At 44.3% G+C, this 27434-nt stretch overlaps 1 long non-coding RNA gene across 3 annotated transcripts in view; it reads left to right on the top strand.

Annotated features, from left to right (window-relative positions):
- The window catches only part of LOC141162151 (uncharacterized), a 305553-nt gene that overhangs the window by 71224 nt on the left and 206895 nt on the right, over positions 1–27434 (top strand). Inside the window, exons 3-4 of one of the 3 annotated variants that reach the window (XR_012250742.1) lie at positions 15610–15689; positions 23864–23931. The exons of 1 other annotated variant lie outside the window; for it this stretch is intronic. This is a non-coding gene — a long non-coding RNA (uncharacterized lncRNA). Of the gene's footprint in view, positions 1–15609; positions 15690–23863; positions 23932–27434 lie in introns of those variants that run through there. One more of the 3 variants, XR_012250743.1, reaches the window with a different exon arrangement.

Raw genomic sequence — 27434 nt, 5'->3', positions numbered from 1 at the left:
AGGATACAACACCTTGGGCGTCTTGCATGGGTACATCTAGGGGAGGTACAAGGGCAACAGAAAACCTACTATGGTAGGAGCACCCAGCCCCGAGAATTCACAGTAGGCCAGCAAGTGCTGGTACTATCTCCCGCCCGCCATGACAAGTTACAGGCCAACTGGGAGGGTCCTTATACCATAGTCGACAAAAAGGGTGCAGTCACCTATCGGGTAGCATTTGACACCCACCACACCCAAACCAAGGTTATTTATGTTAACCGATTAAAAGCATACCAGGCCAGAGATACATGTGCGGTAGCTATATGCTGTCCCCCTCCAGATGCCTCAGAACCTGATCCCCTGCTAGACTTATTACAGCACACCAAAGAAAAGGGAGGGGTGGAGCAAGTCACCTTAGGGGATCATCTCTCCCCTGCCCAATCCAGCCAACTACGGGAGTTATTAGACCAGTATTGTGGGCTCTTCTCTAACCAGCTTGGCCGGACCACTCTGACTGAGCATCGAGTGGACACTGGGACAGCAAGGCCAATTCGACAGCCGCTGTACCGAGTGGCACCCGAGGTTCAGCAGATGATTCGGAGGGAAGTGGAAGAAATGTTAGTGTTGGAAGTGGTGGTTCCCTCGTGCAGTCCCTGGGCGGCCAGCGCAGTCCTTGTTCCGAAAAAGGACCAGAGCACAAGGTTCTGCGTAGACTACAGGAGGCTGAACGAGATAACCATCACTGATGCCTACCCCATGCCCCGAATAGATGATCTGTTAGACCAAATGGGGGGAGCAACATTTGTGCCCACCTTAGATCTCAGTAAAGGATACTAGCAGATCCCTTTGTCACCAGACGTCCAGGAGCGTTCAGCTTTCCTCACTCCCTTTGGTCTGTTCCAATTTACGGTCATGCCATTTGGGATGAAGAATGCACCAGCTACCTTTCAACGAATGGTGGATGTCATACTTGCAGGCTGTCAGGAGTTCTCCCAGGCTTATCTGGATGATATTGCCATATTCAGTAAGACCTGGGAGGAGCGCCTGCAGCATGTGAGGGAGATGCTCCAGCACATTCAGCAGGCTGAGGTAACCATCCGGGCAGACAAGTGCCAAATGGGGATGGCTGAGGTCCTGTACCTAGGACATCGAGTAGGGGGTGGTATGATAAAGCCTGACCCAGCCAAAGTGGAAGCAATAACTCAGTGGCCCCAACCACGCAACTAAAAGCAAGTGCAAGACTTCTTGGGTACCCCCGGGTATTACCGAAAATTCATTGCGGGGTACAGTACTATAGCAAAGCCTCTGACTGACCTGACGACAAAGAAATTCCGAAGACAGATAGAATGGACTGAACCATGTGAACAGGCTTTTGTGCAGCTTAAACAAGCCCTGGCGGGGGCCGCCGTGCTGGCTGCAGCCGATTACACCAAGAGATTCCTGGTGCAGACTGATGCCTCAGACAGTGGGTTGGGCGCTGTCCTTAGTCAGGTGGGTGGCACAGGGCAGGAACACCCATTGGTATACCTTTCAAGGAAACAGACCGAGAGAAAGCATATGCCACCATAGAAAAGGAATGCTTGGTTATTGTCTGGGCCCTGAAAAAACTATTACCCTATGTGTATGGGAGGGAATTCACCATAGTAACGGATCACAATCCACTGACCTGGCTGCACCGGGTGGCGGGGAGAATGGGCGATTATTACGATGGATCCTGGCATTGCAACCGTTTAACTTTACTATTTCTCACAAAAAAGGGAGAGACCATGGCAATGCTGATGACCTATCGAGACAAACTGAGGAAGCCCTGAACCCTGGTAATTGCCGCCAGAGGAAGCTGGATAGTAAATCCCAGGAAATGGAGACCAGCGCTGGCCGTGCTGGAAAAGTGGGGGAGGAGTGTGAGGACCTGGCCGCTTTCTAAATACTTTTCCTTTTTTGCTTGCTGTGTTTTGTTAGTTCAACCTCAGGTATCTATTCCATTCAGTGAACATATCTCCGAGACCTTGGGCCATTGTTCTCTCCGTCACCACAGGTAGTCTCACATGCAAACCCAGGGGATGGGTTCCACCTGAGAAAATATCTCCACTAAGGCACAATTAGCTGGAGGAGGGAGGGGTGAGCTCTTCTGCTGATTCAGGGGGCTGAACCCTGTGCAGGAGAAAGAGAAGATTCATTGCTAGTCGGAGAGTGCTGGGTGGAACCACGGGCTGCGGTCGTGATATTCATCATCCAAAGGAGCATATGCTGTGACTGCCAATATACCGGCGGGAGATACAAAAAGCTGTGGGCCAACCAAAAGTTGGGCGAGAGTGGGTATCACCTGGTACGGGGCAGTGGAACTACTGATCACAGGTTGGAACTCTAGGACTAAGTGAATTGCCTGTTGGACATTTACCTGGAATTGCTGTTCACCGTGGCCGGAAGGAATAAAACTAATTGCATCGATAACCTGCCTAGGTGATTAGTAAAATCCACAACCGCACATCTTTACAAGTTGAAAAAAATCAGCTTTGTGGATAAAGATTCCTCTTTTGAAGACTCAGAAAGAAATACTTCTGGGGAACAATCAGACTCCTCAATGGATTACCATCAACACAGTACTACTAGGAGGAACACCGTTTACAATAAGAGTCCCTCAGAATTCAATTTTGCAAATATGGATCACACAAAGAATCCAAAAAACCAAAAGGGAGAAGATGGGGACGTAGAAAACATAAGAAGATACAATCGTCCAAATATGAAATTCAAGAAGAACTACAATGCCCAGTGATCAATATATCGAGTTATATCGTTGACGAGACACAAATTTCATTATTGTCTAAGGGTCTTACTTTTGCCCCTACCAATGAATTCAATGTATATAAGACCTTGTTAGATGTTAATAGATTGATTTGCTAGACTATTGACATTGAAATGCCACTTTAAAGATGATATAGTTATAATGAAGGGAGAAAATCCAACTATGCTGGAAGACCTTTTCCCGATAATTACTGATATAGAGAATTTTACAGAACTGACTGCTATATATAATTTAAACTCACTGAGAAGTGAACAGAGAGATGACACAATTAATTTTAATTATCTCTTTAATGTAAAAAAGCCATATTTCTACCCAATCCAATCTTGGAACAGTAGAAAAAGAACTTCACAATTTAAAGAACTCACTAACAGTACAACAAAAATTTACCAATACTACTAGAAAGGAGAAGGAAGCTATTAAAGAACTAAAAAATAATCAAGACCTACTAATTCGCCAGGCAGATAAAGGAGGGGCTATCATTCTGATGAACGCGGGACTATATGAACGATTGAACTTTCAGATGTTGGAAGATCAAACGATCTATAGAAAATTGGACTATAATCCTACTATTAAAATATCTTTGAAATTGGAAAAACTTTTGGAAAAAGGACTACAGATGGGAGCTATAAATAAAAAATTATCAGAAGATCTGTTAATTAACCCCTTTACAACCCAAGGTGGTTTGCACGTTAATGACCACTGTCACTTTATGAGGTAATTACTCTGGAACGCTTCAACGGATCCCCCTGATTCTGAGATTGTTTTTCGTGACATATTGTACTTCATGATTGTGGTAAAATTTCTTCGATATCACTTGCGTTTATTTGTGAAAAAAATGGAAATTTGGCGAAAATGTTGAAAATTTTGCAATTTTCAAAATTTGAATTTTTATGCCCTTAAATCAGAGAGATATGTCACACAAAATAGTTAATAAATAACATTTCCCACATGTTTACTTTACATCAGCACAATTTTGGAACCAACATTTTTTATGTTAGGGAGCTATAAGGGTTAAAAGTTGACCAGCGATTTCTCATTTTTCCAACAAAGTTTACAAAACCATTTTTTAGGGACCACATCATATTTAAAGTCACTTTGAGGGGTCTTTATGACAGAAAATACCCAAAGTGACACCATTCTAAAAACTGCACCCCTCAAGGTGCTCAAAACCACATTCAAGAACTTTATAAACCCTTCAGGTGCTTCACAGGAATTTTTGGAATATGGAAGAAAAAAATTAACATTTAACTTTTTTCACAAAAATGTTACTTTAGACCCAATTTTTTTTTTTTTTTCGCAGGGGTAACAGGAAAAATGGACCCCAAAATTTGTTGTGCAATTTCCCCTGGGCACACAGATACCCCATATGTGTGGAAAAAACACTGTTTGGCGGCACGGCAGGGTTCAGAAGGGAAGGAGTGCCATTTGACTTTTTGAATGTAAAATTTGCTTGAATAATTAGTGGACGCCATGTTGCATTTGGGGAGCCCCTGATGTGCCTAAACAGTGGAAACCCCCCACAAGTGACACCATTTTGGAAACTAGACCCCTCAGGGAACTTATCTAGATGTGTGGTGAGCACATTTGAACCCCCAGGTGCTTCACAGAAGTTTATAATATTGAGCCGTAAAAATAAAATTTTCACATTTTTCCCACAAAAATGTTTTTCAGCCCCCACTTTTGCATTTTCATAAGGGTAACAGGAGAAATTGCACCATGCAATTTGTTGTGAAATTTCTCCTGAGTAAGCAGATACCCCATATGTGGGGGAAAACCACTGTTTGGGCGCACGGCAGGGTTCGGAAGGGAAGGAGCGCCATTTGACTTTTTAAATGTAAAATTTGCTTGAATAATTAGCGGACGCCATGTTGCATTTGGGGAGCCCCTGATGTGCCTAAAAAGTGGAAACCCCCCCTCAGGGAACTTATCTAGATGTGTGGTGAGCACCTTGAACCCCCAAGTCCTTTACAGAAGTTTATAACATGGAGCCGTGAAAATAAAAAAATCAAATTTTTCCACAAAAATGATGTTTTAGCCCCAATTTTTTTATTTTCACAAGGTTAAGAAGAGAAAATTGACCCCAAAAACTTTTGTGCAATTTCTACTGAGTACGCCAATACCCCATATGTGGGGAAAATACAGTGTTTGGGCGCACGGCAGAGTTCAGAAGGGAAGGAGCACTGTGTGACTTTTTGAACGCAAAATCGGCTGGAATCGAGAGCGGACGTCATGTCGCGTTTGGAGAGCCCCTGATGTGCCTAAATAGTGGAAACCCCCCACAAGTGACCCCATTTTGGAAACTACACCCCTCAAGGATTTTATCAAGGGGTATAGTTAACATTTTGAACCCAGAGGCACGACACAGAATTTGATAACATTAGGTCATCATATTGAATAAGTTGTCATTAGTCTTGAGCGCAAGTGCCCTCTACTTGAGTTTGCATCGGGTACTCAGGTGTGCACCATGTGTCACGGGTGCTCAAGTGAAATGCTCGAGCCCCCGCCCGCATGTTTCACGGTTATTACACACCCCAAAAAAAACATGCGGGGATCGCTCGTGCATGGTAGGCAATCCCCGCAAGGTTTTTTTGGCCGTGAAGCATATGGGGTGGAGACTTGAGCACCCGCGATACTCAATGCATACCCGAGCACCCGATGCAAAGTCAAGTAGCGAGTACTTGCGTTCAACGCTAGACGCCATATCGTCATCTTTTTTTTTTTTTTTTTTTACTTTGAAAAAAAAAAACAACCCTAACCCTACCATAGCCCAACCCTAACACCAATCCTAACATTAGTACAACCCTAACCCTAACCCCAGTCCTAGCGTTTATTTTTTACGCCGTTTCTAGTGCGGTATAAGTGATTAGATGACCTTATTCTTCGGGTCGGTGTGACTACAGAGATACCAGAATCATATCGGGTTTTTATGATTGACAGCTGTCACACACTAAAAGACACATATTTTGTAAAATCTAGTTTTTGCATCGCCATATTTTGAGAGATATAATTTTTCCATATTTTGGCCGACAGAGTCATGTGACGGCTTGTTTTTTGCGGGATGAGTTGACGTTTTTATTGGTGCCATTTTCAGGCATGTGACATTTTTTGATCGCTTTCTATTCCAGCTTTTGGGAGGCAGAATAAACAAAAACCAACAATTCAGGAATTGTTTTTTATTCATTTTTTTTATTTCTACTCCGCGTGTGGTAAAATTGATAAGGTAGCTTTATTCTTTGGGTCAGTACGTTTACAGCGGTACCACATTTATATCGTTTTTCTATGTTTTGGCGCTTTTACACAATAAAAGTTATTTTATAGAAAAAAATATTTTTTGCATCGCTTTATTCTGAGAGCTATAACTTTTCGATTTTTCGGATGATGGAGCTGTATGGCGGCTTGTTTTTTGTGGGACAAGATGATGTTTTCAGCGGTACCATCTTTTTTTATATTTGTCTTTTTGATCGCGTGTTATTCCATTTTTTGTTTGGCGGTATGATGATAAAGCATTGTTTTTTGCTTTGTTTTTTTTTTGCTGTTTTTTGTTTTTTTTACCGTGTTCACTGAAGGGGTTAACTAGTGGGACAGTTTTATAGGTCAGGTCGTTCCGGACGCAGCGATACCAAATATGTGTACTTTTATTTATTTTTTTTTTTTCATAATAATATTTATTGATGGGTACATTATATTTTTATTTTTGGTGGATTATTTTATTTTATTATTTTTTTAAATATTTTTACATTTTTTTTTTTTTTTTTCACTTTCTGACAGTTTTTTTATTTGTATACTTTGTCCCACTATGGGACTTTCACTTTTTTTATTCTGATCGCCTGCATAGCATAGGGATGGAGCACCATCCCTGTGCTATGCAGGCTGTCAGCGATGCACAGTGAGAAGATAGTTTGGTCTTCCTGCTGTCTAGTGACCCGGATGTTGTCATAACGACATCGGGTCGTCATGGCAACATCCGGGAAGCCGCGGCAGACAGCGCTGGAGGCCGGAAGAGGAGGTGAGTATACCAATCACCTCCCCTTAACCACTGCAATGCTCCCTGCACATAGGACCGGGTGTCAGCTGTGACAATCAGCTGACACCCAGCAGCGATCGCACCCGCACAGCCTGTGTGCGTGCGCGATCGCCATGACATACTAATACGGGTCAAGCTCTTAAAGCCCAGGGCACTGACGCGTATTAGTACGTCAAGGGCTTTAAAGGGGTTAAAAATCCGGTGACACCTATCTGTCACTCATTTCCAAAAACACATAAAAACATATTTCCCCCTCCACTAACGCCGATAGTTGCGGGAATTGGGAGTCTGGGAGAACAATTGAGCTCTTGGATTTACTTGTACCTTCAACCTTTGATAAGGACATTGCCCAACTATGTAAAAGGTACGAAACATGTCATCTCTTCATTGGATAAAAAATTCCATTTGGTTAAATTGTGATGTAGTTAGCCTGTACCCAAGCTTAGTACACAGGGAAGTTACTTATATACTCACAGAATATCTACGAAAGTACAGTAATTATGAGGAGAATTTTTAATCATGGCGATTGATTTCCTGTTGGAGAATAATTATTTCTCATTTAATGATGCATATTATATTCAGAAACAGGGAGCCCCGATGGGCTCATCCTTCTCCCCCTCTAAAGGCAATCTGTATATGTTTTATTGGGAAGAATTGTTTATTTTCTCTGAGTCTAACCCGTTCTCCTCTAACATTGGATGGTACGGTCGATATTTGGACGATCTGCTGCTAGTGTGGAGGGGCACGGAGAAATCGGCATTGGAGTTTATAAAATATATTAATCATAATAATTTGAAATTCACATATAAGATTGAAACTCATACTATCGATTTTTTGGATATTACTCTAGATAATAATGATCACTCTTATATTTCAGTATCACCATATAGAAAAAATATGGCAGTTAATTCCACCTTATGGGCAACCGCCTGTGTCTCTAAACAGGTGATAAAAAATATACCGGTGGGTGAGCTTATCCGTACAAAAAGGAATACCACATTATGGAACAAATACAAGGAAGAAGCAAATAAAGTGATAGATAGATTAGGAGCATGTAAACATCCTAAATGGATGCTTCAAAGAGCAAATAATATAGTTAATAATATTCCAAGAACGGAAATTATGAAAAATATAAATAAATATAAGAAAACTAATAATAAACAATTAACATTTGTTACTAATTATAGCCCCCAATTCCAACAAATAAAGAACATTATAAATACTTAGCTACCGATGCTCGATCAGGATAACAGAGTACGGGAAATATTAAGCCATGGAATAAGATTTACTGCAAAAAAAGCTCCAACACTGGGAACCCTTCTTTCCCCAAGTCTATATTTAAATGAATCAAAGATGAATAGGGAAACATGGCTACCTACCAACGGTTGTTATAAATGTGGCCACAATATTTGCCTATGCTGTGGACACATAAAAAATACTAAAACCTTTTCCTCCTTAAGTACACATAAAATATATAATATTAAAAACTATATAAATTGTAATACCACATATGTTATATGTAATGGGTCTGGGAGGCGGAACCTCTGAGCTACTATACAAGGGGGCGGTCCTTGTAAGGGAGCGGGTGGCGACCAGGGAAGACGGGCAGGAAGTCACAGCAGGTGACCGGGACAGTCTCTGAGTGAACGGGCTGGAGGTCACGGCAAGTGACCGGGGCAGTCTCTGGATGAACGGGCAGATGGTCACGGCAAGTGACCGGGGCAGTCTCTGAATGAACAGGCAGATGGTCACGGCAAGTGACCGGGGCAGTCTCTGAATGAACGGGCAGAAGGTCACGGCAAGTGACCGGGGCAGTCTCTGGATGAACGGGCAGATGGTCACGGCAAGTGACCGGGGCAGTCTCTGGGTAAAGGGTTGGTACGACCTGTGGCGGCAGATGATAGACGTGAGCTCCCAGGTGAGCAGGCGAGAGTCTCTGGATGAACGGGTGGTCACAGCATGTGACGGCGGAGCCTCCAGGAAGACCAACAGACAGGCGGCAGATGAGCGCTCCCAGGTGAGCGGGCAGAAGTCTCTGGACAGGCGGGTGGTCACAGCACGTGACGGCAGAGCCTCCAGGTAGGCTAGCAGACAGGCAGCAGATGAGCGCTCCCAGGTGAGCGGGCAGGAGTCACTGGACAGGCAGGTGGTCACAGCACGTGACGGCGGAGCCTCCAGGTAGGCTAGCAGGCAGGTAGCAGATGTGTTCTCCCAGGTGAGCAGGCAAGCTGGTCCATAGACAGACTGACAGGAGTTGGAAGGCAGACCGTCGGACCTCAGGCAAGCAGGCAGGTGGCTGAAGTGCGCTCCCAGGTGAGCGGACAGGCTGGTCCTTAGACAGACTGACAGGAGTAGTAAGGCAGACCGTCGGACCTCAGACTAGCAGGCAGGTAGCAGATAATCAGGCAGGAATAAGACAGCAAGCTGGCAGGAATCTGGCAGGTATCTGGCAGGTAACTGGCAACGGGACCTGAGGGCTGAAGCAGAGTAGTGAACAGTGCAACAACATTGCTCGGGCACCTCCATTTTGGAGGAGGTGCCTTATATATGGTGAAGTCCTCCGGCCATTGGCCGGGGACTCCTTAGGACGGCGCGCGCGGCCCCTTTAAGAGGGAGGGAGAGCGCGCGCGCGCGCCCTAAGCACAGTGGCCGGGAAGGAGCGCGCGCTGCCAGCAGAGCGGGAGGAGGACGCCGGGCACGGTGCAGAGAGGTGAGGGGAACAGCGTCCCTGCCTAGCAGAGGGCAGGGACGCCGGCGCTACATTATATATCTTCTTACATGTAATATATGCAATATTCAATACGTAGGATGTACCACCAATTCATTAAAAACCCGAATAAGACGACATCTAGCGGATGCCAATAATAAAATGACAACTAAATGCTCAGCAGCATCCAGACATTTCAGTGTGGAACACGGAGGAAATACTTCCAGCTGTGAGATAATAGGTATTGAAATGGTTAGGAAACCACACAGGTGAGGGGATTATCGGAGAAAACTCCTTAATAGAGAGTCCTGGTGGATCTATGAACTGGATACAAGATCTCCAAAGGGAATGAATTTAAGACAGGACATGATTTACTACTATGATTGATTATATTGTTTTTCATTATGTGTCACGGGTGTGTCGCCACGAAGATCGTCGCGATTACACAGCCTGACTTCTCGCAGCTGAGTTTTTGCTGCTTGGTGTTTTTCGGCAGGGAGGGAGTTAATTCGCTCTCTCTGTGCTAGACGAGGCCCAGCCTCGCCCAGCTGCAGTTAATTCTGCAGTATTGGGACTCCTTCAAATACCTGCCGGTCTGATAGGGTGGTTGTCGGTGAAAGCTTTTCATGCAGACTATCAGAGCGATGTGTGGTATTGTGGAGCTAGGAGCGAAGTGTACTCTGTGTGGTTTTTTCCCTTCCTCGCTTTATCCTTTATCTCCTTACCCGTTGGTGTTCCCTCTGTTGTAGTGGAGTAAGTTTTTGTATGCGAGGTGGTTTTTGGTTTGCCCCTTGTACTGTCTCGTTCGTCTTGTACTGTGTTTGGCATATACTGTCCTGTCCCCAATTGTTGTGATCGGGGTCCTTCTCAGGACTAGATTACTGAGGTTCAGGGATTTCCAGGAGGTAGGTTTACGCTGGCGGCCTGGACCTCTGTACCATCAACAGTACCTCCAGGTAGAGGGATTAGGCAGGGCCTCAGTTTAGGGTCAGCATAGGCTCCAGACCTCCTGAACGCTGAGACAGCGTGACATTTTCACCGACCCACAAAAGATTCTCTTCAGCCACCATGGATCCAGTAGCCAATCTAGCTCGGCAGTTGCAGAGTTTGTCCTTGGAGCTGGCGGCAGTTAAGTCCAAGGTTTTGTTTCCCCTGGAGCAAGCCGGACCAGAACCCAAAGTAGCTCTCCCTGACAGGTTCACGGGGGGGCGGGACAAGTTTTTTGTTTTCCAGGAGGCATGTAAGTTGTACTTTCGGCTGCGGCCTCGGTCATCGGGGAGTGAAGAACAAAGGGTGGGAATAGTCATCTCGCTCCTACAAGGGGACCCTCAATCTTGGGCGTTCTCTCTTCCCCCGAGCTCTCCGGTTCTCCGGTCAGTGGATGGGTTTTTCTCTGCTCTGGGTCTCGTATATGATGACCCGGATCGGATCTCCCTTGCTGAATCTAAGTTATGTAGGATCCAGCAGGGAGATCGTCCAGCGGAGGAATTCTGTTCGGAGTTCCGTAGGTGGGCCACGGACACCCAGTGGAATGACCTGGCTCTTAGGAGCCAGTTTTGTCAAGGGTTATCTGACAAATTAAAGGATGTGTTGGCACTGTATGACTCTCCCGCGTCGCTGGAAGCCGCTATGGCCCTTGCTATTCGCATGGACAGACGGCTTCGGGAAAGGTGCGGGATAACTCCGCCCCCTGTGATGACTCCACCTTCTACAAGGGCCCCTTATATGGAGGTTCCCCTGGTCAGTCAAGAGGAGCCTATGCAGTTAGGAGGGACATCTTTTCGGGGGAGGGGACCGGCGGTACGTCACAAGACAGGAAGGTGTTTCTTCTGCGGGAGAAAGGGACATTTTATTGGGGGGTGTCCATCCCGTCCTTTGCAGAGCGAAGAGTCGTCGGAAAACTATTGATCCCAGGTTGTGTGGTGGACGGCAATCTGGGAGTAGGTATTTCGTCCCTAGGTTCGTCTCAGTTTCTTGTACCGGCGGAGGTGGTGGTGGGTACGAGAACTGAGAGGTTATCTGTTCTTCTGGATAGTGGGGCCGGGGCTAATCTGGTGGACGCTCGGTTTGCCCGGGTTCAAGGTATGCGATTGAGTGTGTTGGCTAAACCCATCCCCATATTCTCGATCGACGCCAGGCCTCTCGGTCAGGGAAGTTTTTCGCAAGCGGTGCATAACATAAATCTTCAAGTGGGGGCGATACATAAAGAACTGTTGTCTTGTTACGTGTTGGAGGGTCTTCCCACTCCTATTGTGTTGGGCCTTCCTTGGTTAACTAAGCATAACCCGGTTATTAATTGGCAATCCAGAGAGATAAGCCAATGGAGTGAATTCTGTAAAAAAAACTGCATGAATACGGTCATCGGTGCGGTCGCTCCTAGGGTCTTACCCCCATTCCTGGCGGACTTTGAGGATGTGTTCACGGAGAAAGGGTGTCAGGAACTACCTCCTCATCGCGTGCATGACTGTTCGGTAAAACTGCTTCCTGGGGCCAAGTTACCTAAATCTAGGTTGTATAACTTATCTGGTCCTGAGAGGCAGGCCATGAAGGATTATATTTCAGAGAGTCTGGCTAAGGGGCATATTAGACCTTCATCTTCCCCGGTGGCCGCGGGGTTCTTCTTTGTGAAGAAGAAAGATGGAGGCCTACGCCCTTGCCTGGATTTCCGTGAACTTAATCGGATTACGGTCCGAGATCCGTATCCGCTCCCACTTATCCCCTATCTCTTCAATCAGATCGTGGGCGCCAAATGGTTCTCTAAATTGGATCTCAGGGGGGCGTACAATCTGATTAGGATGAAGGAGGGGGATGAGTGGAAGACGGCATTTAACACTCCGGAGGGACATTATGAGAACCTTGTCATGCCATTTGGTCTGACTAATGCCCCGGCGGTGTTCCAACACTTTGTTAATGACATTTTTCGCCGCCTGGTGGGTCAGTTTGTTGTTATATATCTGGATGACATCTTAATTTACTCGCCTGATCTTGTGTCTCACCAGGAGCATGTTAGGCAGGTGTTACAGATCTTGCGGGATAATAAACTGTACGCCAAGTGGGAAAAGTGTGTGTTCGTCGTACAGGAACTCCAGTTTCTAGGCTTCCTGGTGTCAGCGTCTGGTTTTCGTATGGACCCTGGGAAAGTGCGGGCAGTTCTTGAGTGGGATCTGCCAGAGAATCTTAAGGCACTACAACGTTTCCTGGGGTTTGCTAATTATTACCGGAAATTCATTCGTAATTTCTCGTCCATGGTTAAACCTCTCACAGACAAGACAAAAAAAGGGACGGATTTTTCTAGGTGGTCTGACAAGGCTTGTCAAGCTTTCTCCTCCTTGAAAAAATGTTTTGCCTTGGCACCCATACTCATTCAACCTGATGCGTCACAGCCATTCATTGTAGAGGTAGACGCTTCTGAGGTAGGGGTGGGAGCAGTTTTATCACAAGGTTCGTCTCCTGGTAAATGGCGTCCGTGCGCTTTTTTCTCTAAAAAATTGTCGTCCGCTGAGAGGAATTGCGATGTCGGCAATAGGGAACTCTTGGCCATTAAGTTAGCTTTTGAGGAGTGGCGCCATTTTTTGGAGGGGGCAATCCATCCGGTCACCGTCATCACCGATCACAAGAACCTGCTATATCTGGAGTCCGCAAAACGTCTGAATCCCAGACAAGCTAGGTGGTCATTGTTTTTTACCAGGTTTACTTTTGTCGTCACATATCGTCCTGGATCAAAAAATGTAAAGGCGGATGCCTTATCTCGTAGTTTCCCTGGGGCCGGGAATACGGATGACCCGGTTCCTATCCTTCAGGAGGGGGTGGTGGTGTTGGCAGTATGCTCTGAGCTTGAGGAGGAAGTATTGGAGGCTCAGGGGGACGCCCCTGTTGGACCTCCTGGGAGACTGTTTGTTCCAGATCAGTTGCGACAAAAGGTGATCGAGGCACACCATAACGCAGCTTTGGCAGGACACCCAGGGAGTAAAGCAACTGTGGATCTCCTTTCGCGTCGGTTTTGGTGGCCTAATTTACATAGGGAGGTGGGAACTTTTGTTGCGTCCTGTGGGGTTTGTGCGCGCTCTAAGACCCCACGTACCTGTCCGTCTGGGGCTCTCTTACCTTTGAAGATCCCGGAGCGTCCTTGGACTCATCTGTCTATGGACTTTATTACGTACCTCCCGCTGTCTTCGGGTAAAACGGTCATACTCGTTGTAGTGGACAGGTTCAGCAAGATGGCACATTTTATCGCTCTTCCTGCTCTTCCAAATGCTAAAACTCTTGCGCAGGTGTTCATTGGGGAGATTGTAAGGCTTCACGGGGTACCCTCTGATGTGGTGTCTGATCGGGGGTCTCAGTTTGTGTCCAAATTCTGGAAGACATTTTGTACACCGCGGGGGATACATTTATCGCTTTCTTCGGCTTTTCATCCTCAGACCAATGGTCAGACGGAACGTCTGAACCAGAGTTTGGAGACATATCTCCGGTGTTTTGTGTCAGAGAACCAGGAGGACTGGGCTTCTTTCTTACCTCTGGTGGAGTTTGCTCTTAATAATAGGCGGAGCGAGTCCACTGGTAAGTCCCCGTTTTTTGGGGCATATGGTTTTCACCCCCAGTTTTGTACTTTCAGTAGGGGGGGCTCTTCGGGGGTTCCTGAGGAGGAACGATTTTCGTCATCACTCGCTTCGATATGGAAAGGGGTGCTGAATAATCTGAGTACTATGGGGAACCGATACAAACGTATGGCTGATAGGAGGAGAGTGTCTAAGTGTGAACGATCGGGTATGGTTGTCTACTAAGAATATAAAACTTAAGGTTCCCTCCTGGAAACTGGGTCCCAGGTTCATCGGGCCGTATAGGATCTGCTCTATAATTAATCCGGTGGCATTTCGTCTTGACCTCCCCCCTACTTTTAAAATTCACAACGTGTTCTACAGATCTTTGCTTAAGAGGTATGTGGCGCCGGTGATACCATCACCTTTACCTCCTCCTCCTGTGGTGGTCAATGGTAACTTGGAGTTTCAGGTATCGAAAGTCATCGATTCACGTTTTAATCGCCAGTCCCTTCAGTACCTGGTTCATTGGAAGGGGTATGGTCCTGAGGAGAGGATGTGGGTTCCTGCGTCGGATATTAATGCAGACCGATTAATTCGGGCCTTCCACATGACTCACCCAGATAAACCTGGCCCTGAGGGTCCGGAGGCCCCTCGTAGAAGGGGGGGTACTGTCACGTGTGTGTCGCCACGAAGATCGTCGCGATTACACAGCCTGACTTCTCGCAGCTGAGTTTTTGCTGCTTGGTGTTTTTCGGCAGGGAGGGAGTTAATTCTCTCTCTCTGTGCTAGACGAGGCCCAGCCTCGCCCAGCTGCAGTTAATTCTGCAGTATTGGGACTCCTTCAAATACCTGCCGGTCTGATAGGGTAGTTGTCGGTGAAAGCTTTTCATGCAGACTATCAGAGCGATGCGTGGTATTGTGGAGTTAGGAGCGAAGTGTACTCGGTGTGGTTTTTTCCCTTCCTCGCTTTATCCTTTATCTCCTTACCCGTTGGTGTTCCCTCTGTTGTAGTGGAGTAAGTTTTTGTATGCGAGGTGGTTTTTGGTTTGCCCCTTGTACTGTCTCGTTCGTCTTGTACTGTGTTTGGCATATACTGTCCTGTCCCCAATTGTTGTGATCGGGGTCCTTCTCAGGACTAGATTACTGAGGTTCAGGGATTTCCAGGAGGTAGGTTTACGCTGGCGGCCTGGACCTCTGTACCATCAACAGTACCTCCAGGTAGAAGGATTAGGCAGGGCCTCAGTTTAGGGTCAGCATAGGCTCCAGACCTCCTGAACGCCGAGACAGCGTGACATTATGTTCTGTATGTTATTTTTTAATACTTGCATGGATATGTTTTTTTAAAAGTTATTTCATTGGAGGAGGCAAGTCATGTGCCTCGAGAGGATATGACATAAAATGCTGCCAGGCGGCTATGCAATGACTAAGGATTAATTTCCGAAACGCATCTGCTACCGAATCGTTCTCCCATGCTTGAGATGGTTGTGACCTAAAACCGCATCTATTTGGCGATATGAAGTATTTTAAATGAATTAATAAATATGTTTTTGTATTGGAGATCACCTTGCTGGATTTTCCTCTTCTGCTGATCCTTCCTCTACATGACTCCATGGATCCATGCATATGGTCTCAGACAGGGTGAGCTGACTTCTTTTTTTTCTACTTTTATTATTAAGGAGTGGGTCTCCTATACTGGTAATTTCCAATTTTTATGTTCCGCTGCTATCATTCGGTGGTGTTGAGAAGTCTGGCCCCATCCAGCCCTTGTTCATTTTGATAAGAGTCAGCCTGTCAGCATGTTTAGTTGACAGGCGGATGCACCTCAGTTCTAATACCCCCAGCGGCACTAAAAACCAGCTCTGACAAAACGCTAGTGTAGCGCCCCGAGGGTTCGGCTGCTACAGAGGTATTGCATCTCAACCAGATGTGCGATATCTCACTTCCAGGTAAGGATGGAGTGTGGATCAGGACCCTGACACCTGCATGCATTACACCACATTTCCGGGGGGCAGGGCGACCGATATGCTCCAAGTAGAGCACGACAGTCCCTGTCCCTGGCTGGAGTGGGGGGGGAGGGAACACCTAGGAAGGGGGAACCCTGTAGTGCATGGGTAGGGAGAGTAGTTCCTGGGTGCACAGGAGAGAGAGATATAAAAGGGAGGAGCCATCTTAGATCAGGGCTCAGAGTGAGAGGAGAAGACAGGGAGCAGAGCCTCTGCATGGGCTCTGCTCTGCAGGCAGGCCCTGTCAGGAGGCCCGAGCCTGAAGGAGAAGAAGGAGGCTCCAGGAAGAGGAGTGAAGGGACCCCAGGGGTGCGGACCGGCCAGTCGCCACCGCACGCCCGTCGCTACTTGAGTAGGGGGGTCAGGCCAAAGGGGGAGACCGGTCACCGAAACTAGTGGAGGCGGGGAACTACCCTCAGCTAGAAACCGAAGGCTGTGACATTTTATGTGGCGCAGCCCCTCGCTACACCCGCTAGGAAGGCACCACATAGGGTCAGGGAAACGGCACCAACGTTGACAAGAGAAGGCCGAGGCAGCCGGACAGAAGCGTGGTCACTTGTGGGGTATGACAGGCCAGAGAAAGGACACACGAAGGGGGTCCTGTGAAACACTCCAAAGTTATCTGGGAGTCGGCCGAACCCCTCACCTGGTGAGCGCAGAACGACGTGGGCGGCCATTGCCTGCAGAATTGGCCTGGAGTATAAGAACTGTGAGTAAAGACCCTGGACTGCTTCACTGACTCCGTGTCGTTATTGCCGCTCCTGCACCATCATCCCTATCATCAGCATTCACTGACCTGAGGCTACACTCCTCCCGTGGGGAGTTATACTATCTCTGCTGCACACACCATCAGCCTCAGTGGACTGCCCCGTAGCGGCGGTTCATAATAGCCGCAATCCACGGGTGGCGTAGTCGGACATTTAATCATAAAAACCACATAAATAGACTGCCACTGGTTCGACCACCCTGAGCCACGGGACCGGGTTGCCACTACTACCCCCATCAGCATCACACACTAGAAGACTCGGTTTCGAGTACCCCATGGCCCAGGGGGTGAGTCACTAGTGGCAGGGCAGGTCAGGACTTCCAAGGCGTAGAGAGCCAGTTCATGCCACGTGTCCATCTTGGATACCCAATAGTTATAAGGCATAGACGAATCACAGAGGATGCTAGTACTGTCGGCAAGGTACTCCTTCAGCAATCTTCCACAACTTTTCCCTCTTTGTCAGAGTACCCAGCGCATCAGGGCCCCGGCACTTGCCCGGGTGTGCCGGGTGCTGACGCCAGCCCTGTTGCCCCAGCCTCAGAGTCGCCAACAGGTTCCGGCCATTGTCACACACGATCATGCCTGGCTGTAGGTTCAGCGGTGACAACCACAGATCTGCTTGCTCTGTTACAGCTTTCAACAAATCTGCAGTGGTGTGCGGTTTGTCGCTTAAGCATATTAGCTTCAGCACAGCCTGTTGCTGCTTGGCCGAGGCAGTGCTGCAGTGCTTCCAGCTTGCTACTGATGTGGTCATTTCGGAAGGTGCAGGAGCTGTAGAATCTGGGGGCAACCCTGATTGACCTAGGGCCCGCAAACCTTGGTGTTGGGAAGACGTGTTCTGTCTCAGGGTCCGACTGGATCCCAGCTTCCACAATATTTACCTAGTGTGCCATCAGTGAGCTGTAGCATCCCTGGCCACAAGCACTTGTCCACATGTCTGTGGTTAGGTGGACCTTTCCAGTAACATTAGTGAGGGCACGAGTAATGTTCTGGGACACGTGTTTGTGTAAGGTGGGGACGACACACTGGAAGAAATAGTGGCGGACGCCGCCATGAGGTTGCAGAAAGCTTCCGTCTCTACGAGTCTAAAAGGCAGCATTTCCAGTGCAAGCAGTCATGAAATGTGGCAGTTTAGTATTGTGGTCTGTGGGTGGTTGCGCACGTGTGCATCGGAACTATAGGCACAGAACCAGCATGGAATGCATAAGATGATCTGGAAGTGAAAAAGCAAAAAACACAGTGTTGCCAAGACGGCAACACCTTCCAATAGAAGATAGTAATTCTGGCGCAAGCGCAGATGAAGTGATACTTAGGTAGTTATTATAATCATACATACTCTAAAATGGTATAATTTGCTAAATAAATTCATATGGAGTAATTTAGCAATTTATTCCTTGTTACAGAATGTATGACTGTAATAAATACCTAAGTATCTCTTCATCTGCGCTTGCCCCAGAATTACTATTTTTTTCTCTGCGTTGTTTTCTCCTCTCTTTTGCTAACAGTATTTATATCTGCATCTTTGATTTTTATCTTTGGTAAATTGTGCCAGCAGCATATATTATGTACAAATGGCTCTATGATATTTAATAACTATGTTTAGCACATGCACTTTATTCTTTGCATGTTTGTACTTGGAGAACTACTTATGTAACATGACTAGACATTATGACTAACACTGTATATGCATTTTTAAATGATCATATTTGATATCTCATATAGTTAACTTGCTTATGGATATATGGTGACACTTATTTTGTGAGTAAATTATCTATTGCTTTGATGAATACTTTTATTTATTTAATAGAATTTTGAGGATTGGACCATATAGTGGTCTTGAATATTGTATAGCTTTTTTTTGCTTTTTATTGTTTTTTAAATTGTTTTGGTTTGCCTTGTTTTGTTAATAAAAATTGTTTTGAATTTATTTGGTGATTCCTGTCAGTGCATACTGTCTTTTTTTCCTTGGGTTTCATATGGCTTGGTCTTTCCGGTGACATCATCAATCACAGTAGAAGCTCTGTTCTACACACAGCACAACTATGCTGGCAAGAAGCCAGCTGCGAGAGAGTCTGCTTTGTGTAAGATCGACCAGGGCTCTGGGAACCACAGGATGTTGCAATGGCAACTGAAGGATAAATAGCATCTGAAGTGACATCCATTGGGGGGTGATATGTACAAAACATGAAATATTTAAAAATTGGTTATTATTTGCCCAAATTATTAAATATACAGTACAGACCAAAAGTTTGGACACACCTTCTCATTTAAAGATTTTTCTGTATTTTCATGACTTTGAAAATTGTACATTCACACTGAAGGCGTCAAAACTATGAATTAACACATGTGGAATTATATACTTAGCAAAAAAGTGTGAAACAACTGAAAATATGTCTTTTATTCTTGGTTCTTTAAAGTAGCCACCTTTTGCTTTGTTGACTGCTTTGCAGACTCTTGGCATTCTCTTGATGAGCTTCAAGATGTAGTCACGGGAAATGATTTTCACTTCACAGGTGTGCCCTGTCAGGTTTAATAAGTGGGATTTCTTGTCTTATAAATGCGGTTGGGACCATCAGTTGTGTTGTGCAGAAGTCTGGTGGATACACAGCTGATAGTCCTACTGAATAGACTGTTAGAATTTGAATTATGGCAAGAAAAAAGCAGCTAAGTAAAGAAAAACGAGTGGCCATCATTACTTTAAGAAATGAAGGTCAGTCAGTGCGAAAAATTGGGAAAACTTTGAAAGTGTCCCCAAGTGCAGTTGCAAAAACCATCAAGCGCTACAAAGAAACTGGCTAACATGAGGACCGCCCCAGGAAAGGAAGACCAAGAGTCATCTCTGCTTCTGAGGATAAGTTTATCCGAGTCACCAGCCTCAGAAATCGCAGGTTAACAGCAGCTCAGATTAGAGACCAGGTCAATGCCACACAGAGTTCTAGCAGCAGACACATCTCTATAACAACTGTTAAGAGGAGACTTTGTGCAGCAGGCCTTCATGGTAAAATAGCTGCTAGGAAACCACTGCTAAGGACAGGCAACAAGCAGAAGAGACTTGTTTGGGCTAAAGAACACAAGGAATGGACATTAGACCAGTGGAAATCTGTGCTTTGGTCTGATGAGTCCAAATTTGAGATCTTTGGTTCCAACCAACGTGTCTTTGTGCGACGCAGAAAAGGTGAACGGATGGACTCTACATGCCTGGTTCCCACCGTGAAGCATGGAGGAGGAGGTGCGATGGTGTGGGGGTGCTTTGCTGGTGACACTGTTGGGGATTTATTCAAAATTGAAGGCATACTGAACCAGCATGGCTACCACAGCATCTTGCAGCGGCATGCTATTCCATCCGGTTTGTGTTTAGTTGGACCATCATTTAATTTTCAACAGGACAATGACCCCAAACACACCTGCAGGCTGTGTAAGGGCTATTTGACCAAGAAGGAGAGTGATGGGGTGCTACGCCAGATGACCTGGCCTCCACAGTCACCAGACCTGAACCCAATCGAGATGGTTTGGGGTGAGCTGGACCGCAGAGTGAAGGCAAGAGGGCCAACAAGTGCTAAGCATCTCTGGGAACTCCTTCAAGATTGTTGGAAGACCATTTCCGGTGACTACCTCTTGAAACTCATCAAGAGAATGCCAAGAGTGTGCAAAGCAGTCATCAAAGCAAAAGGTGGCTGCTTTGAAGAACCTAGAATATAAGACATATTTTCAGTTGTTTCACACTTTTTTGTTAAGTATATAATTCCACATGTGTTAATTCATAATTTTGATGCCTTCAGTGTGAATGTACAATTTTCATAGTTATGAAAATACAGAAAAATCTTTGAATGAGAATGTGTGTCCAAACTTTTGGCCTGTACTGTATGTGTAAATTAATATAAGACCTCATTGTGATTTATGGAATACCGAAAGTGTTTGCACCTTTGAAATTGTTCAAGAAAATGAAGTGTGGCACACAGACACACAATACAAAGATTGAGTCAACTTCTCCCCTTTTTATCTGGTTTCAGGTGTGATTTTCATATTGCCCACACCTGTTACTTGTGTAACAGTTTGACACATGCTTGAAACAAAGTTGTTTACCCACAATTTTGTAAAGGTGCCAACAATTATGTCTGGCCTATTTTGGGGTCTCGTGTGAAATGATGTTCAATTTGCCTTTTTTCTCTCTACTTTTTTGTGTTGTTCCAATACACACAAAGTAAATAAACATGAGTATAACAAAACGTGTATTTGCAATAATTTTCTGGGAGAAATACATATTTTTTTGGAACAATTTCAAGGGTGCCAACACTTTCGACCATGATTGAGATTACACAAAGAATTGTTTCAGCCAAGTAGTTCCAATTGTACCTGCCAAATCGTAGTACTCATGCAGTTATGTCCACTTTATATGCAGTTTTGTCCACTTTAGACACACTGGTATCTTTTCTTTCATATTAATTTATTCAGGTTTTTACATAAGTATTTGTAAGACAAAATCCAGGCATGGAAGATAAACAGTTCCATGTTATGTTCCTTTACTGTATTTCTGACCCACTCCTTGTTTTGACTTCAATACACTAATGCAAAATAATGATGAAAATACTGCCTTGTAGGGCCTCCCCGCCTCACAGTTCCTCGAAAGTCAGGCCACATTTAACCCCTTTACCACCTTAGGTTTTTCCCTTTTTGCATGTTTTTTGTTGCCAGAGCCATAACTTTTTTATTTTTCCATCAACATGGCAATGTGAGGGCTTGTTTTTTTGTTGTACTTTTGAATGACACCATTATTTTTACCATATCGTGTACTGAAAAAACGGGAAAAAAAGTGCGGTGAAATTGCAACAAAAGTGCAATTCCACAATAGTTGTTTTTTTTTTTTTTTTACCATGTTCACTAAATGGTAAAACTGATGTGCCATTATGATTTTCCAGCTCATTACAAGTTTGTAGATACCAAAAATGTATAAGTTTGCAAAAAAAAAAAAAATGGCGCCATTTTCCGAGACCCGTAGCGTCTCCATTTTTTGGGATCTGGGGCTGGATGGGGCTTATTTTTTGTGTGTCAAGCTGAAATTTTTATTGATACCATTTTGGTGTAGATGCGATGTTTTGACCGCCCGCTATTGCATTCTATTGCAATGTTGTGGCAACCAAAAAAACATAATTTTGTATTTTTGACTTTTTTTCTTGTTATGCCGTTTACCATTCAGATTAATTATTTTTATATATTAATAAATTGGGCAATTCTGACCGGGGCGAAACCAAATATGTGTATTTTTAATTTTGTTTTAATTGTTTTATTTTGAATGAGGCGAAAGGGGGGTGTGATTTGAACTTTTATATTTTTTTTATTTTTTTAATATTTTTAAAAACTTTTTTTTCACTTTTCACATGCTTCAGTCGTCTCCATTGGAGACTTGAAGCTGCGATCATTTGTTCGACTGTGCAACAAATAGCAGGCCTTCAGCCCTGCTATGTGTTGCAGAAATACTCATCTGCTATGAGTGCCGACCACTGGGTGGCACTCATAGCAGGTCGACTATTGTAAAGGGAAGTGTCCTAGGTTGTACATGTATATATGTATCTGTATGCTAGCCATGCTTGCAGATAAGTGTACATGTATATATTGGCCCCCATCTCCTTATGTGTTTCAGTCTGTTTGCTGCTGTTGGGGGCAGGATCAACAAACTGTCCAGCCATGTACTAAAACAGGTTTTGCGAGTATGGCTGGACATGTACAAAGACCTTAGCCAGTGGGCGGGGAATACCACCTCATTTCCTGTGCAGGACTAAAAAAACCCCAGAGCACTCATGTGCTGCCCTTTTTGTTTTTTGGACTGAGTTGGAGACATGGAGAGATGGACCTAACACATGGCTGAGTATCTCTCTTCCCCTGTAACTCTTTACTTACTAGCCCTACATACATTGTACTAACCTTACTATCATTGTCAAAGGATGAGGTTTCCCTCCAAAAACATCAGTAATTAATGGGGGAACTCTCCTACTCCTCTATTGAGGTCCGATATTAACTATTAACATCAAACTTGATTATTAATAATTAATATCCACTAACGTTATCTGTGCCTTATACTATACACCAACTGAGACAAAACCGTGTGCTAATAAAAGGTATTTATTACACAAAAGTCTGCAGTTAATATACTACTATTTATCCCATTAACACAGTACACAATAATAATAACAATATACAATTCCCAATTACCTATTTTCCACCCATGTTTCCTAATGACTCATGCAATATCAGCCCACCCAACTATACTAACTTTCCCTATATACAGTATATATATATATATATACAAGGATAGTAAGGTTAGTACAATGTATGTAGGGCTAGTAAGTAAAGAGTTACAGGGGAAGAGAGATACTCAGCCATGTGTTATGTCCATCTCTCCATCTCTCCATCCAAAGAGCAAAGAGGCCAGCACATGAGTGCTCTGGGGTTTTTTAGTCCTGCACAGGAAATGAGGTGGTATTCCCCGCCCACTGGCTAAGGTCTTTGTACATGTCCAGCCATACTCGCAAAACCTGTTTTAGTACATGGCTGGACAGTTTGTTGATCCTGCCCCCCAACAGCAGCAAACAGACTGAAACACATAAGGAGATGGGGGCCAATATATACATGTACACTTATCTGCAAGCATGGCTAGCATACAGATACATATATACATGTGCAACCTAGGACACTTCCCTTTACAACTATGATAACCACAGTGATCTCTTGCAGACCCCGGCTTGTCATGCCAACTCATCCGCGACCTGAGATCATGTGACGGGCGTGACGATGGACTGGTCTCATGCATCGCTTCCGGTGTGGCCATGTTAAATGCCACTGTCGGAGTTTGACAGCAGTATAACATGTTAACAGCCGCGAGTAGATTGTGATTCTACCCGCGGATGTTAGGGGCACATGACAGCTGATCAGATCTGCTGTCATGTGCTGGAAAAGAGACCTTGGACATACCTATATGTTAATAGTACAAAGTATGCATACTTATGTACAGTACATAGTGGACTCATTTTCTTTTTTTCCCATTATAGGCAATCAAAGAAGTCTTGAAAAACAACAGTTTTTATATAAGCGCATTTATTACTCTAGTCGGCATGATACATACCTGGAGCTACAATTTATGTTTTTATTTGGTATGCTGATATTATGGGGTGCATACAGTCCAAAACTGATTACACTGTAAAGAACACCAGTCACCTGAAGAAAAAGCGTGGCAAAGAATCTAAAAAAGGTGATGAAAACATTGCTTTGGTTAGAGATATTCCAGGAAGTAAAGAAGACTTGAAACCTGCTAACCCAGTTGTTTTGAAATATGCTCACCAGCTGTCAGAAGAAATTGTTAATAAAGCAGTAAAACAATGGTCAGAAGTGGACAACAAATACAGTGACATCCCGTACATTGAGAGTGACATTCCTTGACATCAAATAAATCTTATTTTATTGTGCTTCTTAGAAAAACGTCTGTAGCACACTTACCATGGTAACAATTATTCACTATAATTTTATCTGCATAAACAAGTCTATTTTTCTAATATAAATCCAAAGATGTTTGCTTTCTATTACTGTAAGAATGAAAGGTTACTTTTAATTTCTCTCAGCCTGCTTTTAGTGATGTTGCAAATACAGAATGAGTAAAAATGCAATTGAAGCAACATGACAAAAAATAGACTCTATTCTTGTAAGCTAAGACACAGCATGTGTGTGCATATATGTGTGTGCATATACTGTGTGTGCATATACTGTGCATATACTGTGCGTGCATATATGTGTGTGCATATACTGTGCGTGCATATATGTGTGTGCATATATGTGTGTGCATATACTGTGCGTGCATATATGTGTGTGCATATACTGTGCGTGCATATATGTGTGTGCATATACAGTACTTTGAAAAAGTATTCATCTCCCCTGAACTTTTCCACATTTTTTCATGTTACACTCACAAACTTAACTGTTTTTTTATTGAATTTTATGTGATATACTAAAACTAAGTAGCATTTGTGAAGTATAAAGGAAATGATGCATGGTTTTATAAATATTTAACCCCTTAAGGACGGAGCCAAATATGTCCTTAATGACCAAGCCAAATTTTACAATTCTGACCACTGTCACTTTTTGAGGTAATAACTCTGGAACTAATCCCACTGATTCATTCTGAGAAAGCGTTTTCATGACATATTGTACCTTATGATGGTGGCAAAATTTCTTCAACATGACTTGCGTTTACTTGTAAAAAAAACCCGGAAATTTGGCAAAAATTTTCAAACTTTGAATTCTTATGCTCTTAACCCCTTCCCGACGTGCGCCGTACATGTACTGCTCTGGGGGAGTTGTGTTCTCGCAAAGAGCAGTACATGTATGGCGCGGTGATCAGGCGGGCTCACGCTGAGCACCGCTGCGATCACATGCGGGTGTCAGCTCTGTGTGAGAGCTGACACCCCGCAGCAGCGCCCATGATCGGTGCTCGCACTGATCTTGGTCGTTTAACCCCTCTGATGCCGCTGTCAGTAGTGACAGCGACATCGCAGGGCATCACAGAGGGAGTGGGCTCCCTCTGTGATCCCATCAACACAATGCGATGTGATTGCATTGTGTTGATGGTCTCCATTGTGACCCCAGGTCCCAAGATGGCCGCGGAGTCCTTCAAGAAGGTGGCCTGTCAGCGCCTGCTCAGAGAGCAGGAGCTGAGACACCTCCTTCCTGCCTGTCTGACGCTGCTCTGATGCTCTGCATTGCAGATGCATTGCAGAGCATCAGATCAGCGATCTGAAAGTTTGATAATGATGTTCCACCCTGGGACAATGTAAAAAAGTAATAAAACATTTAATAAAAATTATAAAAATATTTTTTTTTAAAATCACAAAATAAAGAAAAAAAAAGAAAAAATATTAATCTAATAAATATATTTATCTGTGTAAAAAAAGCAAAGAAACAATAAAAGTACACTTATTTGGTATCGCTGCGTCCGTAATGACCCGACCTATAAAATTGTTCCACTAGTTAACCCTTTCAGTGAACTCACAAAAAAAAGAAGTAAAAAACAAGGCAAAAAATGATGCTTTATCATAATGACGCCAAACAAAAAGTGGAATAAAACGCGATCAAAAAGACGCCTGTAAATAAATATGGTACCACTGAAAACGTCATTTTGTCCCACAAAAAACAAGCTGTCATACAGCTCCGTCAGCAGAAAAATAAAAAAGTTACAGCTCTCAGACTAAAGCGATGACAAAATAATTATTTTTTCTATAAAATAGTTTTTATTGTGTAAAAGCGCTAAAACATAAAAAAGATATAAATGTGGTACCGCTATAATCGTACCAACCTGAAGAATAAATCTGCCTTATCAATTATACCACATGCGGAACGGCATAAAAAAATCCCCAAAAAACAATTCCTGAATTGCTGGATTTTGTTCATTCTGCCTCCCAAAAAACGGAATAGAAAGCGATCAAAAAATGTCACATGCCTCAAAATGCTACCAATAAATATGTCAACTCGTCCCGCCAAAAACAAGCCCTTACATGTTGGCCAAAATATAAAAAAATTATAGCACTCAAAATATGGTGATGCAAAAACTTGTTTTTACAATAAAAAGCGTCTTTTAGTGTGTGACAGCAGGCAATTATAAAAACCCGATATAAATCTGATATCCGTGTAATCGTACTGACCCGAAAAATAAAGTCATCTATTCACTTATACCGCACGAGGAAAGGCGTAAAAAAAATATATAAAACCAATTCTTCACATGCTGTTGATTGGTTCTTTGTGCGTCCCAAAGATTGCAGTAAGGCACGGCTCACATTTATCTGCTTACGTCCGGGTTTCTATGTAAATCTCTGAAATATGTGATTCAGACGGGACCCCCGGTGGAAGATTCCCTGTAATGAGACAGATGGAGGCACTGTGGATGCCATCTGGCCTATGATCCCACTGTGTCTGTCTTTTTATTGGGCGTGCATAAAAGTGCCGTCGGCCACAGTTCTGTGCAATTCTGAAAAGAAGGACAGCGCTGAACAGAGGCTAGTCGGAGTCCAGACTAACTCTGCTGCCTCATTATATACTATCCCTTGGGGATTTCATCTAAATCACATCACTTGGAGATTTAGATGGAAACCCCGATATAAGTGCTCAGCGTTGAGCGCAGGAAAAACGTGATCCAAAATGTTATGTAAAATGTTCCCAATAAAAGCTTCAACTCCATTCACAAAAAAAGCCCCCACTCAGGTCCGTCATCTGTTAACAATAATATAGGGCCTTCCACATTACTGGTAGTACAAAGGCTCTGGAAAAACTAAATGGCTCCTCGCCCTCCAAAAGAAATCCAGTGAATTCTGAGCTCCCAAATCCAAATGCCCCCTTCCATTCTGTGCTCCAGTGTGTGTCTAAACCACAGTTAACGTCCACATGTTTGGCATTCCTGTAGCAATGAGGGTCTGCCTAATTTATGGGTGCATGTCTCCAGAAGAACAAGCTGGGCATAATGTACTGGTCACTACAACGGCAGTTTGCAATCTTCAATTTTCCTGTTACCTTAGTGAAAATGCAAAATTTGGGGCTGAAAAAAACATTTTTGTGGAAAAATTTGATTTCTTTATTTTC

Source organism: Phyllobates terribilis, unplaced genomic scaffold, assembly GCF_046119375.1.
Source record: "Phyllobates terribilis strain yellow unplaced genomic scaffold, ASM4611937v1 Scaffold_9__5_contigs__length_417890890, whole genome shotgun sequence".
Classification (NCBI taxonomy): domain Eukaryota; kingdom Metazoa; phylum Chordata; class Amphibia; order Anura; family Dendrobatidae; genus Phyllobates; species Phyllobates terribilis.
Note: the sequence above shows the minus strand (reverse complement) of the source record. Positions and strands in the feature narration are given on the sequence as shown.